The sequence below is a fragment of the Canis aureus genome, chromosome 4 (genome assembly GCF_053574225.1).
Source record: "Canis aureus isolate CA01 chromosome 4, VMU_Caureus_v.1.0, whole genome shotgun sequence".
In the NCBI taxonomy this organism is placed as follows: Eukaryota; Metazoa; Chordata; class Mammalia; order Carnivora; family Canidae; genus Canis; species Canis aureus.
This window is the reverse complement of record NC_135614.1, coordinates 34,306,809-34,323,012: the sequence shown is the minus strand read 5'-3', so window position 1 is coordinate 34,323,012 and position 16,204 is coordinate 34,306,809. Positions and strand designations below refer to the sequence as shown.

General features: G+C 40.1%; 1 long non-coding RNA gene and 1 pseudogene across 1 annotated transcript in view; both read left to right on the top strand.

Annotated features, from left to right (window-relative positions):
* Positions 1-15,978, top strand: part of LOC144312491 (uncharacterized) — a 38,534-nt gene extending 22,556 nt beyond the window's left edge. The window contains exons 2-4 of the long non-coding RNA XR_013377975.1: positions 3,928-4,046; positions 13,979-14,266; positions 15,134-15,978. This is a non-coding gene — a long non-coding RNA (uncharacterized LOC144312491). The remainder of the gene's footprint in view (positions 1-3,927; positions 4,047-13,978; positions 14,267-15,133) is intronic.
* Positions 4,053-13,351, top strand: LOC144312490 (heterogeneous nuclear ribonucleoprotein A3 pseudogene; annotated as a pseudogene).
* Positions 15,979-16,204: the final 226 nt, after the last annotated feature.

The window sequence follows — 16,204 nt, the reverse complement described above, 5'->3', positions numbered from 1 at the left end:
CCTTCACATCACAGACCATATTTTTTACTCAAAACTTTAATATGGAGAGCCTAAGACAGTAAGTGGTTAACAAACCTTCACCTTGTAAAAATATTTGGGTAAAGAAGATGCCACGGCTTGTGCTCCGTATGCCCTCCAAGGCCCATATCGAAGACTTAAATCCAAGGATTCTCAACTAGAAAATGCCATATGTTTTCCTCCTAACAGACATATAACTGAGTCTGGGATGGAAGACTTTGAAAGCAGCTCTTTATTAATTAGATCATTTGTCCCATCCACCTGTTATGAGTGTACAGTGTGGAAAATCACACCATGCACAAGACTAGACTCCATCGAGCCACTTGTGATGGGATCACTAGACAGGTGGAGTAAAGAAGCGCTTCACACGGTGGTGTCTGGCCTTCAGCGAGGCACAAGGTGAGCACCTCCTAGTTACGACAGCGACAGACGCAAGGGGTGGGGGCCGGATGGCGCTATAATAGAGATCGTCCTAACTGGTCGTTTTCCAGGGATCCCAAGTGACAACCTCTATTGACCTGAAGCAAGGTTCCCTGTCTCTTCCAGAGACTGTTCAATGTGTTCTTGTCAAAATCCCTTGAAACAGGGTCTTTCACAGAGCAAATGTTTTTCATTTTGATAAAGTCAGATTTTTTTAATAAAATAATTTTTATTGGTGTTCAATTTACCAACATACAGAATAACACCCAGTGCTCATCCCGTCAAGTGTCCCCCTCAGTGCCCGTCACCCACTCACCCCCACCCCCCGCCCTCCTCCCCTTCCACCACCCCTAGTTCGTTTCCCAGAGTTAGGAGTCTTTATGTTCTGTCTCCCTTTCTGATATTTCCCACACATTTCTTCTCCCTTCCCCTATATTCCCTTTCACTATTATTTATATTCCCCAAATGAATGAGAACATACACTGTTTGCCCTTCTCCGATTGACTTACTTCACTCAGCATAATACCCTCCAGTTCCATCCAGGTTGAAGCAAATGGTGGGTATTTGTCGTTTCTAATGGCTGAGGAATATTCCATTGTATACATAAACCACATCTTCTTTATCCATTCATCTTTCGATGCACACCGAAGCTCCTTCCACAGTTTGGCTATTGTGGACATTGCTGCTATAAACATCGGGGTGCAGGTGTCCTGGCGTTTCATTGCATCTGAATCTTTGGGGTAAATCCCCAACAGTGCAATTGCTGGGTCGTAGGGCAGGTCTATTTTTAACTCTTTGAGGAACCTCCACACAGTTTTCCAGAGTGGCTGCACCAGTTCACATTCCCACCAACAGTGCAGGAGGGTTCCCTTTTCTCCGCATCCTCTCCAACATGTGTGGTTTCCTGCCTTGTTAATTTTCCCCATTCTCACTGGTGTGAGGTGGTATCTCATTGTGGTTTTGATTTGTATTTCCCTGATGGCAAGTGATGCAGAGCATTTTCTCACGTGCATGTTGGCCATGTCTATGTCTTCCTCTGTGAGATTTCTCTTCATGTCTTTTGCCCATTTCATGATTGAATTGTTTGTTTCTTTGGTGTTGAGTTTAAGAAGTTCTTTATAGATCTTAGAAACTAGCCCTTTATCTGATATGTCATTTGCAAATATCTTCTCCCATTCTGTAGGTTGTCTTTTAGTTTTGTTGACTGTATCCTTTGCTGTGCAAAAGCTTCTTATCTTGATGAAGTCCCAATAGTTCATTTTTGCTTTTTTTTCTTTTGCCTTCGTGGATGTATCTTGCAAGAAGTTACTGTGGCCGAGTTCAAAAAGGGTGTTTGTTGCCTGTGTTCTCCTCTAGGATTTTGATGGAATCTTGTCTCACATTTAGATCTTTCATCCATTTTGAATTTATCTTTGTGTATGGTGAAAGAGAGTGGTCTAGTTTCATCCTTCTGCATGTGGATGTCCAATTTTCCCTGATGAACATGGATGCAAAAATTCTCAACAAGATACTAGCCAATACGATCCAACAGCACATTAAGAAAATTATTCACCACGACCAAGTAGGATTTATCCCCGGGACACAAGGCTGGTTCAACACTCGTAGAACAATCAATGTGATTCATCATATCAGCAAGAGAAAAACCAAGAACCATATGATCCTCTCATTAGATGCAGAGAAAGCATTTGACAAAATACAGCATCCATTCCTAATCAAAACTCTTCAGAGAGTAGGGATAGAGGGAACTTTCCTTGACATCTTAAAAGCCATCTACGAAAAGCCCACAGCAAATATCATTCTCAATGGGGAAGCACTGGGAGCCTTTCCCCTAAGATCAGGAACAAGACAGGGATGTCCACTCTCACCACTGCTATTCAACATAGTACTGGAAGTCCTAGCCTCAGCAATCAGGCAACAAAAAGACATTAAAGGCATTCAAATTGGCAAAGAAGAAGTCAAACTCTTCCTCTTCACCCATGACATGATACTCTACATAGAAAACCCAAAAGCCTCCACCCCAAGATTGATAGAACTCATACAGCAATTTGGTAGCGTGGCAGGATACAAAATCAATGCCCAGAAATCAGTGGCATTTCTATCCACTAACAATGAGGTTGAAGAAAGAGAAATTAAGTAGTCAATCCCATTTACAATTGCACCCAAAAGCATAAGATACCTAGGAATAAACCTCACCAAAGAGGTAAAGGATCTATACCCTAAAAACTATAGAACACTTCTGAAAGAAATTGAGGAAAACACAAAGAGATGGAAAAATATTCCATGCTCATGGATTGGCAGAATTAATATTGTGAAAATGTCAATGTTACCCAGGGCAATTTACACGTTTAATGCAATCCCTATCAAAATACCATGGACTTTCTTCAGAGAATTAGAACAAATTATTTGAAGATTTGTGTGGAATCAGAAAAGACCCCGAATAGCCAGGGGAATTTTAAAAAAGAAAACCATATCTGGGGGCATCACAATGCCAGATTTCAGGTTGTACTACAAAGCTGTGGTCATCAAGACAGTGTGGCACTGGCACAAAAACAGACACATAGATCAATGGAACAAAATAGAGAACCCAGAAGTGGACCCTGAACTTTATGGCCAACTAATATTCGATAAAGGAGGAAAGATTATCCATTGGAAGAAAGACAGTCTCTTCAATAAAGTCAGATTTATCAGATTTTCCTTCTATGCATCATCCCTTTGGTGCCTATCTAGTCTAAGAATACTTTGCCTGGCTCTATATGCTATAGATTTTTTCTTTTTTTTTTTTTCTAAAAGTTTTATAGTGTTATACTTTATATTTATGTCCATGATCCATTTTAAGTGATTTTTGTATGAAGTGTGACACTTAGGTCAAGTTTCATTTTTATTCATTTATTTGTTTGCTGAATCCTACGGATGTCCGATTGCACCACTTCTCCCTCACCAAAAATCAGGTGGACCTATTGAAATGGGTCTTTTTCTGAGTTCTCTGTTCTGTTCCACTGATCTACGTGACTACTTCTGCCAATATGACAGTCTTGATCACTGTAGCTCTATAATAAGCTTTGAAATTGGGTGAATGGATTCCTTCCAGTTTATTCTTCCTTTTCAAAAATTTTAAGGCATTTAAGTTCCCCTGCCTTTCCACATACAATTTTTAAAGATCTATATTTATAAAAATTTTTTGCTAAGATTTTAACAGCAATTGCATTATACCTGAGAATGAACATCTTTACTGTGTTAAGCCTTCCAATTCATGAGCGTGATGTGTTTCTCCATTTCCTTAGATCTTTTTTTTTATTTCTTGCATCAGCATTGCATGATTTTCAGCATGTAAGTCCTATATGTGTTTTGTTAGATTTACATCTAAGTATTTCATTGTCTTTGAGCAATTGTAAATGGTACTGTATCTTAATTTCACATGCAAATATATGGAAATACAATTGATTTTTGTATGTTTCTCTTTTTTCCTTTTTTTTTTTTTTTTTTTTAAAGTAATCTCCACGCCCAGCACAGAGTCCAACTTATGAGCCTGAACTCACGACCCTGAGATCAGGACCTGAGCTGAGATCAAGAGTCAGACACTCAACCAACTGAGCCACCCAGACACCTCTGTATGTTTTTCTTTTATCCTACGATCTTTCTTGAACTCACTTGTTAGTTCTAAGAGTATATTTGTACATTTGCTGGAATTTTCTATGTAGATCATTTGCCAACTGCAAATAGAGGCAGTTTTGTGTCTTCCTTTTTAATCTGTATGCAGTTTATTTCTTTCTCTGGCCCTTATTACACTGACTAGAACTTCTAGCACTATATTGAGTTTACTCCTGATCTTGGGGATAAAGCATTTAGGTTTTTTGCCTTTAATATGATGTTAGCTCTACGTTTCTTTAGATGTTCTTTATCAAGTTAAGGAAGTTCCCTTTATTCCTAGTTTTCTGCGAGTTTTTATTATAAATAGGTGCTGATTTTTATCAAATGTTTTTTCTACATCTGTTGATATGATTGTGTGATTTTTTTTTTATCCTTCAACAGTTTAATCTGGTGGATTACATTGATAGATTTTCCCATATTGAACCAGCCTTGTATCTGGAAATTCACCCTCTTGGATCATGATGTAAAGTCGTTTTCATTTACTGTTGATTTTTATTTGCTGATATTCTAAGGGCTTTTGCATCTACATGAATGAGATATCAGTCTATAGTTTTCTCTTTGGTTTTGGTACTAGGGTAATTATAGGTTCATAAAACGAACTGGGAAGTGTTCCCTCCTCTTCTATTGCCTGGAAGAGATCGCATAGAATTAGTGTTAATTCTTCTTTAAACATTTGATAGAATTCTCTGGGTCTGGAGATGCTGTTTCTGGTAGACTGTAAATTGTAAATTCAATTCCTTTAATAGTTGTAGGGCTATTAAATTATCGTTTCATATTGAGTGAGTTGCGGTAGTTTGTGCTTTTTAAGACAACGGCCCATTTCATCTGTGCTGTGAAATTATGTGTATGGGGTTGTGCGTGGTATTCCCACATTAATTCTTCTACTATCTGCAGAGTCTGTGGCAATACTCATGTTTCATTCCTGATATTGATAATTTGTGTCTTTTTTTATTCTTGTCATTATTATTAGAGTTTTGTCAATGTTATTGACTTTAAAAATCTGTTTTATGGATTTTCTGTATGATTTTTCTGTTTTCAACTAAATTGATTTTGCCCTTCTCTTTACTATTTCCTTCCTTCTGTTTGTTTGGGATTATTTTGCTTTTCTATTTGTAGATTCTTGAGGTGAGAACTTAGATAAGTGAGTTAAGACCTTTCTTCTTGGTCTCAAAATGGAGGTAAAACCACAGCCCGGTCGCCCCCAGCCCCACTCAGCCATCACCGCTGCTGCTAGGGGGAGGAGGGCCATGATCCAAAGGAAACAGAGCAGTTGAGAAAACCGTTTATTGGTGGTTTGAGCTTCAAAACTACAGATGATAGTTTAAGAGAACATTTTGAAAAATGGGGGCACACTTACAGATTGTGTGGTAATGAGAGTCCCCCAAACAAGACTTTCCAGGGGATTTGGGTTTGTGACTTACTCTTGAGTTGAAGGGGTGGATGCAGCAATGTGTGCCCGGCCACACAAGGTTGATGGGTGTGTAGTGGAACCAAAGAGAGCTGTTTCTAGAGAGAATTCTGAAAAGCCTGGTGCCCATCTAACAGGGAAGAAAATTTTTGGTGGTGGTATTAAAGAAGATACAGAAGAATATAATTTGAGAGACTACTTTGAAAAGTGGCAAAATTGAAACCATAGAAGTTATGGAAGACAGGCAGAGTGGAAAAAAAGAGAGGATTTGGTTTTGTGACTTTTGATGATCATGATACAGTTGATAAAATTGTTGTTCAGAAATACCACACTATTAATGGGCATAACTGTTAAGTGAAAAAGGCCCTTTCTGAACAAGAGATGCAGTCTGCTGGATCACAAAGAGGCCGCGGAGGTGGATCTGGCAACTTTATGGGTCATGGAGGAAACTTTGGAGGTGGTGGTAATGTTGGCTGTGGTGGAAACTTTGGTGGAAGAGGAGGCTATGGTGGTGGAGGTGGCGGCAGCAGAGGTAGTTATGGAGGAGGCGATGGTGGATTTAATGGATTTGGAGGTGACGGTGGCAACTATGGTGGTGGTCCTGGTTATAGTAGTAGAGGAGGCTATGGTGGTGGTGGAGCAGGATATGGAAACCAAGGAGGCAGATGTGGTGGTGGTGGAGGATATGATGGTTACAATGAAGGAGGAAATTTTGGAGGTGGTAACTATGGTGGTGGTGGGACCTATAATGGTTTTGGAAATTAGAGCGGACAACAGCAATCAAATTATGGACCCATGAAGCGGGGCAGTTTTGGTGAAAGAAGCTCGGGCAGTTGCTATGGTGGTGGTTATGGATCTGGTGGTGGGAGTGGTGGATATGGTAGCAGAAGGCTCTTAAAAAAATTCAGAAAAGGGCTACAGTTCTTAGCAGGAGAGAGAGTGAGGAGTTGTCAGGAAAGCTATAGGTTACTTTGAGACAGTCATCCCAAATGCATTAGAGGAACCATAAAAATATGCCACAGGAGGAACGATGATCCATAGTCAGAAAAGTTACTGCAGCTTCAACAGGAGCCCTTCTTGTTCAGGACTGTCATAGCCACAGTTTGCAGAAAGTGCATCGATTGATTAATGCACTGTAGTGTCAATTAGATGTGCATCCCCGAGGTCCTTTAACTGTTGTAGCTTTGTCTTTTTCTTTTCATTACATCAGGTATATTGCCCTGTAAATTGTGGTCATGGAACCAGGAATAAAAAATTAAGGAATTTTTAACTTTTCAATATTTGTGTAATTCAGTGTTTCTACATTTTAGTACAGAAACTTTAACAAAATGCAGTTTTGAAGGCGTTTCTTTGTGAGTTAACCAGTAAAGAAGATCATTGTTAATTACTATTTTGTATGAATTCTGCTAAAGTGAACTGTAAAGAAATACCTGCTGACTTGCAGTTTAAGGGGGAAATCTATTCTCTGCGTTTCCAAACCATGAAATGAATAGGCTCTGACATGTGGAGAGAATAGATATTTGTATGTTTGCAATGTGTGTTTTAGATAAATAGAATTGGGTATTTAAATTAGCATATGTGTGAATTTGATATAGCATTAAGATTTACCTTCAAATGAAAAAAATCTCAAAATTCCTAAAAAAAAAACCTTTCTTCATTTTTTAGATTGAGATATGATTGATATGTCACATTACACTCATTTCAGGCATTCAACATAATGATTTCGTATACGTACATATGGTGAAATGATCGTCGCAATAAGCCTACTCAATATCCATCACCGCACACAGTTACAGATTTGTTTCTTGTGTTTAGAACTCTTAAATTCTATTTTCTTAGCAGCTTTCAAATATACCACAGAGTATTGTTGACCACAGTGACCATGCTGTACATCGCCTCCCCGTGACTTACCTGTTTTATACCTGAGAGCTTGTGCCTCCTGACCACCTTCACTCATCTTGCCTGCCCCCACCCCCTGCCTCTGGCACCCAACACTTTGTTCTCTGGATCTGTGAGCTTGGGTTGTTTCTTTCGAACTTGGTTTTTAATATTCCACAAGTAAGTGAGCTCATATGGCTCATATGGCGTTTGTCTTTCTCTGACTTGTTTCACTTAGCATAATGCCTTCTGGTTCCATCCACGTTGCAGCAAAAGGCAAGATTTCCTTCTTTTTTGTGGTTGAATAATATTCCATTGTGTATACACCACATTTTCTTCATCTTGTTCATCCATCGATGGACACTTAGGTTGTTTCCAGGTCTTGGCTCTCATAAATAACGCTGCAATGAAAATAGGGGTAGAGATATGTTTCTGAGTTAGTGTTTTTGTTTCCTTTGGATAAATACTCAGAAGTAAAATTGCTGATGATGTACCAGTTCTATTTTTAATTTTTTGAGGGACCTCTACTCTGCATTCCACCTTTCTTCTTTTCTAATAAATGCACTTAGTGCTGTCGGTTTCCCTCTCAGCACTGTTTTAGCCACGTATCACACATTTTCATGTGTTGTACTGGGGTTAGGTGCCTTTTAAAAATTTCCCTTGAATAAATAAATAAAATAAAATAAATCTTAAAAAATAAATAAATAAAAATAAAAACTTCCCTCGAGACTTCTCCTTGGACTCATGGATCATTTAGAAGTGTTTAGTTTCCAAGTATTTGCAGGTTTTCCTCTTATCTTCCTGCCACTGATTTCTAATTTGGTTCCATTGTGATCTGAGAACACACCGTATAGGAGTTTAATTGCTTTAAATTTGTTAAGGCTTATCTTACGGCTCAAGACATGGTCTACTTTGGTGTATGTTCTGTGACCGCTCGAAAGACCCTATATCCCGCTGCCGGTGGGTGGGGTGCCCTGCACCTTCGGACCCGAGGTGTTCCCTGGTGGCATCTGGGCTCCCCTGCATCCCGGCTAACGCCCCACTTGTCCACCCACCATGGACAGGGAGCCGCGGCTGTTTCCCGCTGGACTCTGTGTCTTTCCAGCTTCCTTGTCGGTTCTAGCAGTCTGCGCCTTACGTACCTTAGAGCTCGGGGGTTTTGTGAACACATTTAGGGTTGCTATGTCTTCTTGGGGAATTTATACTTTTCTTATGATATAGAATTCTGGTCATTTTCTTTGCTCCAAACTCTATCTGACATTAATGTAGCTCCTCCTGAATTCCTTCGAGTAAGTTCTCCTCTGTCCCCTCCATTCTGCCGTGGGGCCCATCTGCCAAACTTGTCATTTCGGTCATTCTATTTTTCTCTTCTGAAGTGTCCATTTGGTTTCTCTTCATATCTTCCGCTTGTTTGATGAGGTTTGCTAGCTATTTGTATTGTTTTGAGCGTGTGTCTAGTTGCTTGCTGAAACATTTTTATCACGGCTGCTTTGGAATCTTTGTCTAATAATCCTAACTTCCTTCTCATCTTGGTCCTGGCATCTACTAATTATCTTTTTTTAAAAAAAAATATTTATTTATTCATGAGAGACAGAGAGAGAGAGAGAGGCAGAGACACAGGCAGAGGGAGAAGCAGGCTCCATGCAGGGAGCCCGACATGGGACTCGATCCTGGGACCCCAGGGTCACGCCCAGAGCCAAAGGCAGATGCTCAACTGCTGAGCCCCCCAGGTGCCCCTGATTATCTTTTTAAATTCAGTTTGAGATCTTCCTGGTTCTTTGTATAATGAGTGATTTTCAACTGGAAGCTGGACGTTTTCATATTACGTTAGGAGCCTCTGGATCTGTTTTATCTGGCTTTCTCTGGCAGAGGATGGTGACACCTCCCCGTTATTTAGAGGTTGAGGAAGGAGTTCAGGGTTTCCGTCTGGCCTCTGTTCGTGTCCAAAGTGGGGAGAAGGCTCTACATTGCTGCCAGGTGGAGGTGGATGCTCAGGCTCCCAGCATGTTCTCCGCTGATACCCTGGGGATTAACTTAGTTGAGGAGGAAAGTGCTAGCTCTCCACCTGACCTTTCCTGATACCACCTTGGCAGGAGCAGTCGGGTGCATTGTTACAGGCTCACAAGAGTGGGAGTATAGTCTCCTCGCTCACTTTTTCTTAGTGCGGGTGAGGAAGGGGAACCATAATTTTTTTCCATGGTGTTTGATTGAATGGGGCCAGTCATTGTCTAAAAGTGTTCTGTTTTGCTAGAAATGTCTTTGCTACAAATTCCACTAGAGAATATTGCAACAACTCTGGCGACTGGACTTATAATGGTGATCATTTCATAATGTATGTAAATGTCAAATCACTGTGCTGTATAATTGAAGCCAATAAAATATTGTGTGTCACCTGGACTTCAATTTCAAAAAAGGATGATGGAAAATCAAAAAATATAAAAATGACTGTAAAAAAAAATGTATTCAGATGTAGAAGAAACGTCCACTGACAAATGGATGGACAAGTGGGCCTTGAATTGTGTGAATATGATGTAAATAAAGCCCAGACAGAGGAAAGGAAGGCACTAGGAAGGAGTATCAGAGTGCGAAGTGGGACCTTTCTGCTCTGGAGAGGCACTGCTTTGGGACATGATTATAAGCCAACGATAGTCAGAGACCTGTGAGCTAGGAAAAGGACAACCTGCATCACTTCCTCAGGGAAGCCCTCCTGGATCCTCCCTTTAACTTTTGACTTTCTTCTGAGCTCCTGTAGCATTTTCAACTCGCATACCCCAAAACTAAGGTATATGGGAAGATATATATTGAGATATCATTCACAGACCATAAAAATCACCCCTTTAAAGTGTATGATTCAGTGGTTTTTAGCATATTCGCACAGTTGGGCAATCAATACCACTATCTAATTCCAGAACAGCTTCAATATCCCCAGAAGAGCCCCGTATCCATTAGCAGTCACTCTCCTTTCCACGATTCCCCCAGTCAGACAACCACTAATCTATTTCCTGTCTCTGTGTGTTTGCCAATTCTGAATATTTCCTTTAAATGAAATAATATATAATGTGGTCATTTGTGTCTGGCTTTTTCCACTTTCATCCATGTTGTAGCATATATTGGTATTTCATTCCTTATTTATTTATTTATTTATTTATTTATTTATTTATTTATTTTTATTTCATTCCTTTTTATAGCTGAACCATATTTCATTAGCTGAATACACTACATTATCCACGTATCAGCTGGTTGGTATTTGGATTGTTTTCACATTTTAGCTATTATGGATAATGTTGCCATGAACATTAACATACAATATTTTGTCTAGAAATATGTTTTCAATTCTCTTGAGTGTATACCTAGGAGTAGAATTGCTGGGTCACATGATAACGGTTTGTGTAGCTTTTTTTAGAGGAACTTCCAAATTGTTTTCCAAAATGCTGCATTCTCACCAGCAATATATGAGGGTTCCAGGATCTGCACATCTCTGTGAACACTTGTGATAGTCGATCTTTTTTATTATAGCTGTCCCAGTAGGTGTGAAATGATATTTCATTATGGTTTGGTATTGTTAACTAAAACCTAATGATGTTGAGCATTTTTTCAGGGGAATAATTTGCTATTTGTATATCTTTTTTGGGGAAATATATATAAAAATATTTTGCCTGTTTTTTAAAAAATTGGTTATTTGTCCTTCTATTATTGAATTATAAGAATTCTATATATTCTGGATACCAATCTCCTATAAAATATATGGTTTGCAGATATTTATTGCAGTCTGCAGAGGCCTTTGCATTCTTGAATATCCTTTGAAGCACAGAAGTTCTTAATCATGAAGTCCAATTTGCCCATTTCTTTTTGTTGTCATTGCTTGTATTTTTGGTATCCTATCTAAGAAACCAGCGCCTAATCCAAAGTCACAAAGATACATGTCTGTGTTTTCTTCCAAGAGTCTCATAGTTATAGCTCTTACATTTAGGTCAACGGTCCATTTTGAGTTAATTTTTATATATGGCAGATGTCCAACTTTGTTCTTTTGCGTGTGATTCCTTGTTGTCCCAGCACATTTGTTGACTATTCTTTCCCTCTTGATTTATGTTGACATCATTGTTGAAAATTAGTTGATCATAAATGTAAGGATTATTTCCAGGCTTGATTGTATTTATTGATCTATATGCCTGCCCTCATGACAGTAGCACACAGTTCAGATTGCTGTCGCTTTAGAGTAAGTTTTGAAGTCAGGTAGTGTGAGTCCTCCAATGTTGTTCTTCTTAAAGATCATTTTGGTTGTTCTGGGTCCTTTGCACTTCCATGTGAATTTTAGGATCGGACTGTCAGTTTCTGCAAAAAAAAAAAAAAAAAAAAAAAGTCAGCCAGGATTTGACAGGGATTGAAGTAAATTTGAAAGCTACTTTGGAAAGTACTGCCACTCTAACAATATTAAGTTTTCTAATCCATGATTATAGTCTGTCTTTCCATCTATTCGGGTTTTCTTTACTTTCTTTCAACAACTTCTTTATGGCTTTCAGTGTATAAATTTTGCAGTTCTTCTGATGAATTCATTCCTAAGTATATATTTTTTTAAATTTCAGTTGCTATTATAAATGGACTTGTTTTCCTAATTGAATTTCCAGATTGTTCTCTACTGTTGTATAGGAAATCAATTGTTAATTTTATTCTGATTTTGTATTCTGCAAACTTTCTGTATTTGTTTATTACCTCTAATAGTGTCTGTGTGGGGGCATCCTAAGAACTTTTAAATATGAGATCAGGTCACCTGAAAATAGGAAAGTCTTACTTTTTTCCTTTCCAGTCTGGATGCATTCTATTTCTTGCCTATTCGTCCTCCAGCACAATATTGAAGAGAAGCTATAAGGGTGAACACCCTTGCCTTGTTCCTGATCCTAAGCAGAAAGATGTCATCCTTTCATCACCATGTATGATGTTAACTGTGGGTTTTTCATAGATATGCTTTATCAGTTGGAGGAAGTTCCATTCTATTCCTAGTTTGTTGAATCTTTTTATCATAAGAAGGTCTTGGCTTCTTGTTAAATGCTTATTCTATGTCTATTAAGAAGATAGATTAATGTTTTTCATCAAGGTTATAAAAATTTGGGCTTTGATTTCTTCAAATATTCTCCTTGCCTCTTCTCTCTTTTGTCTCTCTCTCTGGGACTCCCATTATGTGCATGTTGATATTCTTCACTCTGTCCCACAGGTCTCTGAGGCTCTGTTCATTTTTCTGAATTCTTTTTTCTTTCTACTGTTTACACTTGAAAATCTCTGGTGGTCTATCTTCAAGTTCACTGATCCTTTTTTTTTCTGCCTTCTCAAATTTGTTGTGTTAACTTTGAAAACAACGAACCTAACCCAAACCCCTTAGTAGACAGATGAAAATGCAGACCAGAAAAATTCAATGAGTCACCCCCCAGCAAATCTTTCATGTCAGCCATTGTATTTGTCAACTCTAGAATTTTTATTTATTTTTTTAGAGGTGGGGAGAGGGACAGAGGGAAAGCGAGAGAGAGAGAATCTTAAGCAGGCTCCATGGTCAGAGCAGAATCTGACCTGGGGCTCCATCTCACAACCCTGAGATCATGACCAGAGCGGAAATCCAGAGTCAGACGCTTAACTCACTGAGCCACCCAGGCGCTGCACAACTCTAGAATTTTTATTTAACTCTTTTTATAATTTTTTTATTGACATTCTATACCTGGTGAGACATTGATCTTGTAGTTTCCTTCAGTTCTTTGAACATGTTTAAAATATCCAATTTAAAGTTTTTGTCCAGTATGTCCAATATATGAGCTTTCTCAGTTTGTATTAGTTTCCTAGGTATGGGACATACTTTCTTGTTTCTTTGCGTGCCTTATAATTTTCTGTTGGAAATGAGATTTAGGAAAATTTCCTTAATAAACACTTCTTGGATTCTTGGAAGATTTTGGTTGATGTCCAGGATTGTAATAACACTGATTTTCTAATTTTTTTTGCCAGTGTTCTCATTGCTTTCATGGTGATCTTCAGAGGCACTTAATTCCATCATATCTGCCTACACCCCATAGCATTTTGAATTAACCTCTATTATAGCACTTATAACAAATGGTATGTATGACCTACTTTATTCCCCTGCTAGGCTGCAAGCTCCTAGAGGGAAAGGATTGTGTCTCATTCACCTCCTTATTTTTCCCTTCCAGAGCAAATCCAGGTCTTTGGAAAATAGCAGGCTGTTGCTGAAGCAATGAGTGATTGAACTCCTAAGGAAGCTAACCACTGAGGAAAAGTTTATGTTAACTTAGAGTACTATGGTCTTATTTCTTAATCTTAGAGAATTCTGGAAAAACTATTCTTGCATTTGCATCTAGACAATTCTGGTCGTTTCCATCCCGATTGTGACACTTTGTAACAGAGTGTCCTAAGGCAGTTTTCGTAATCATTTAGAACCTCAGTTTTCCATATTTTTGCAACGTGGATAATAATACTTAAGATCATAACATTGCGGTCCTAGTATGTTTCAGAAGATTAGATGAGATGACACATATAAAGCCCATAGCACAGTGGAAGGCAATGCTGCTCATAATTATGAGTGTTTATTATTCTTGCCTTTCCTAACTCCAGGAAACTTTAATCACTTCCTGCTTAATTTGAGCAAGGGTTTGGCAAATGCACCTGCTAACAGCAACTGATGAACAATGCTGTCTTCAACTCCCTCATGCCTGAGCTTCCACAAAGGCCTTCTTTGAAACCCATGCAAGCAGAACAACCAAGGTGCTTCATCAATGGGGCTCATGTACTGACAGGGCTCCGAACAGAAAGAATTTGCTGCCTTGTGGTGCTGGCCAGGTGTGGAGTCAGGGATTGTGAGGCAGCCTTCCTGGAGGACTGGAGGCTTCGAAGCTGGGGGAGGTAAGAACTCCAGGACTGACCTAGGAAGAGAAGCAACCCTACAGACTCCTAAAAAGCAAAACAGAGGGGTCCCCAGACCTTCCAGGATGATGTCCTGGGGGAAGAGAATGGAAGGCAAGTTGTGCTGAGAGCTCTCTAATTTATTGACACTTCCTAGTATGGCTTTTCTTGGAGAGAAAAAAAAAAGTGTTTTGTTTTGTTTGTTTGTTTGTTTTTAACTTTGAAAACAATGAACCTAACCCAAACCCCATATTAGACAGATGAAAAATACAGAGCAGAAAAATTCAATGAGTCACCCAAGATCAGACAGGAAGAGAGCAGCAAAGCTCCAAGGTAGCTGTTGTTCTGACTGGGAGTCCAGGACTTTTCCCATCTTATCTGCTGTGACCCTTGTCTTGAGTCATGTACATATCTCATCTCCAATAATTGTTTATCTGACCATAGACACTTGGATCTACAGTGTTTAAAGAGCTAAAATTAGAATCAAGAGGGTGGGGTTCAAACACAAGACCTGGTGTCATCAGTTAACTTGTATGAATCTCATTGTTTTCATCGAAAAGATGGGGCTCCAAATCCCCTCCCTGCTTCTCTCTCCTCTTGTTATTCTAAGCAGCACAGAAATAAAAGACATGGAAAAGATTCTTCACTCTAATTTTTTTCATCCAGACATTTATGAAGATCCACCATTCATTCCCTTAGTAGCATAATATGGATACTCACGGCTTTATTTGGTTTGGAAGATCGCTAGCCCTAAACCTTTAATCAGAATCCTAGGCCACGCCTCTCTTCCTACCAATCCCTGGGCTAGGAGTCAAGGGGACACTGCATCCGTGGCCTGACGTTTGTCCCTCTGTCCCATACCTCCAGGACGCCATGTGACGTGAGTGACTCCACCCAGGACAACACCCTTTGGCTCCTGCTTATATGTCCCAATGTTCACCGGACTCAGATGCTTGAGTGTCTAGGAGATACCTGTGCTTATTCCCCTCCGAGCCTTGCGGTCCTCCCCATCTCAGCACGACACCTCCAGAAACACAGGTGTCACCCGCATGTTCTTTCATGCCCTCAAACCTAATATAGTTGACAGTAACGGAAGTTGGAAGTTCCTCCTCCACACCATGTGATTCTTCACGGCCGTGTAGCCCCTATGCCGTCTGGGTAGGGCCGCTCACTCCCATACCTTCCCCGGTCCAAGCCAACAAGGGTAATCTCATCCCTCATCCACGCCGTGTCTGGTAACGTCCATCTAAGCTAACGAGGCTGCGGGCAATGGACGTATAGTGGGGGTATGAAGCTAGCCCTGGCCCGTTCTCCCGGCAATGGGCATTTGTCCAGAGATGGCTCAATCAATCCGAGATCAGGATTTTTATTTTACAGTTGTTGGAACGATGCCTGCCCCTCCCCCAGGCAAATAGGACCATCTTGCCACCCTGTATAGGTCTTGCTCTTGAAGCCAAGAGGTATGGACTTGCATCCAGGTATGGACTCAGCATAAGGATAAAGGGATGCAGAAAGGGTGGGGGACAGACGGAGTGGGACTGAGAAGCAGAAGAATACATTTAGAGCCCTGATCAAACCTTACTTGAAGCCCACATCTGTCATAGCTTTCACTTTATAAGTCTGTAAATCGTCCTTATTTTCTGAAGAAAGTTGATGGAGTTTTGTTTCTTGAAATCGAAAGAACCAAACCAATAAACGTATCCACGCCACTAGCCAATTGTTCTATTTGCTTCCGAAACCCTGTGTCGTGTCCGTTCAGTTCTTACCATGAGCGCCGCCACCACCACCACCGTCACTGTCCTGGCCTCCACGCCGCAGCACCTCCAGCCCAACCGGCCTCGCGGTCGTCGGCACCCCTCGCCTCCCCTGCTGCCTCCTCCCACGTAGTCGCCACACAGAGACACGAGGTAAAAACAGCAACCAGATCTGGCCGCTTTC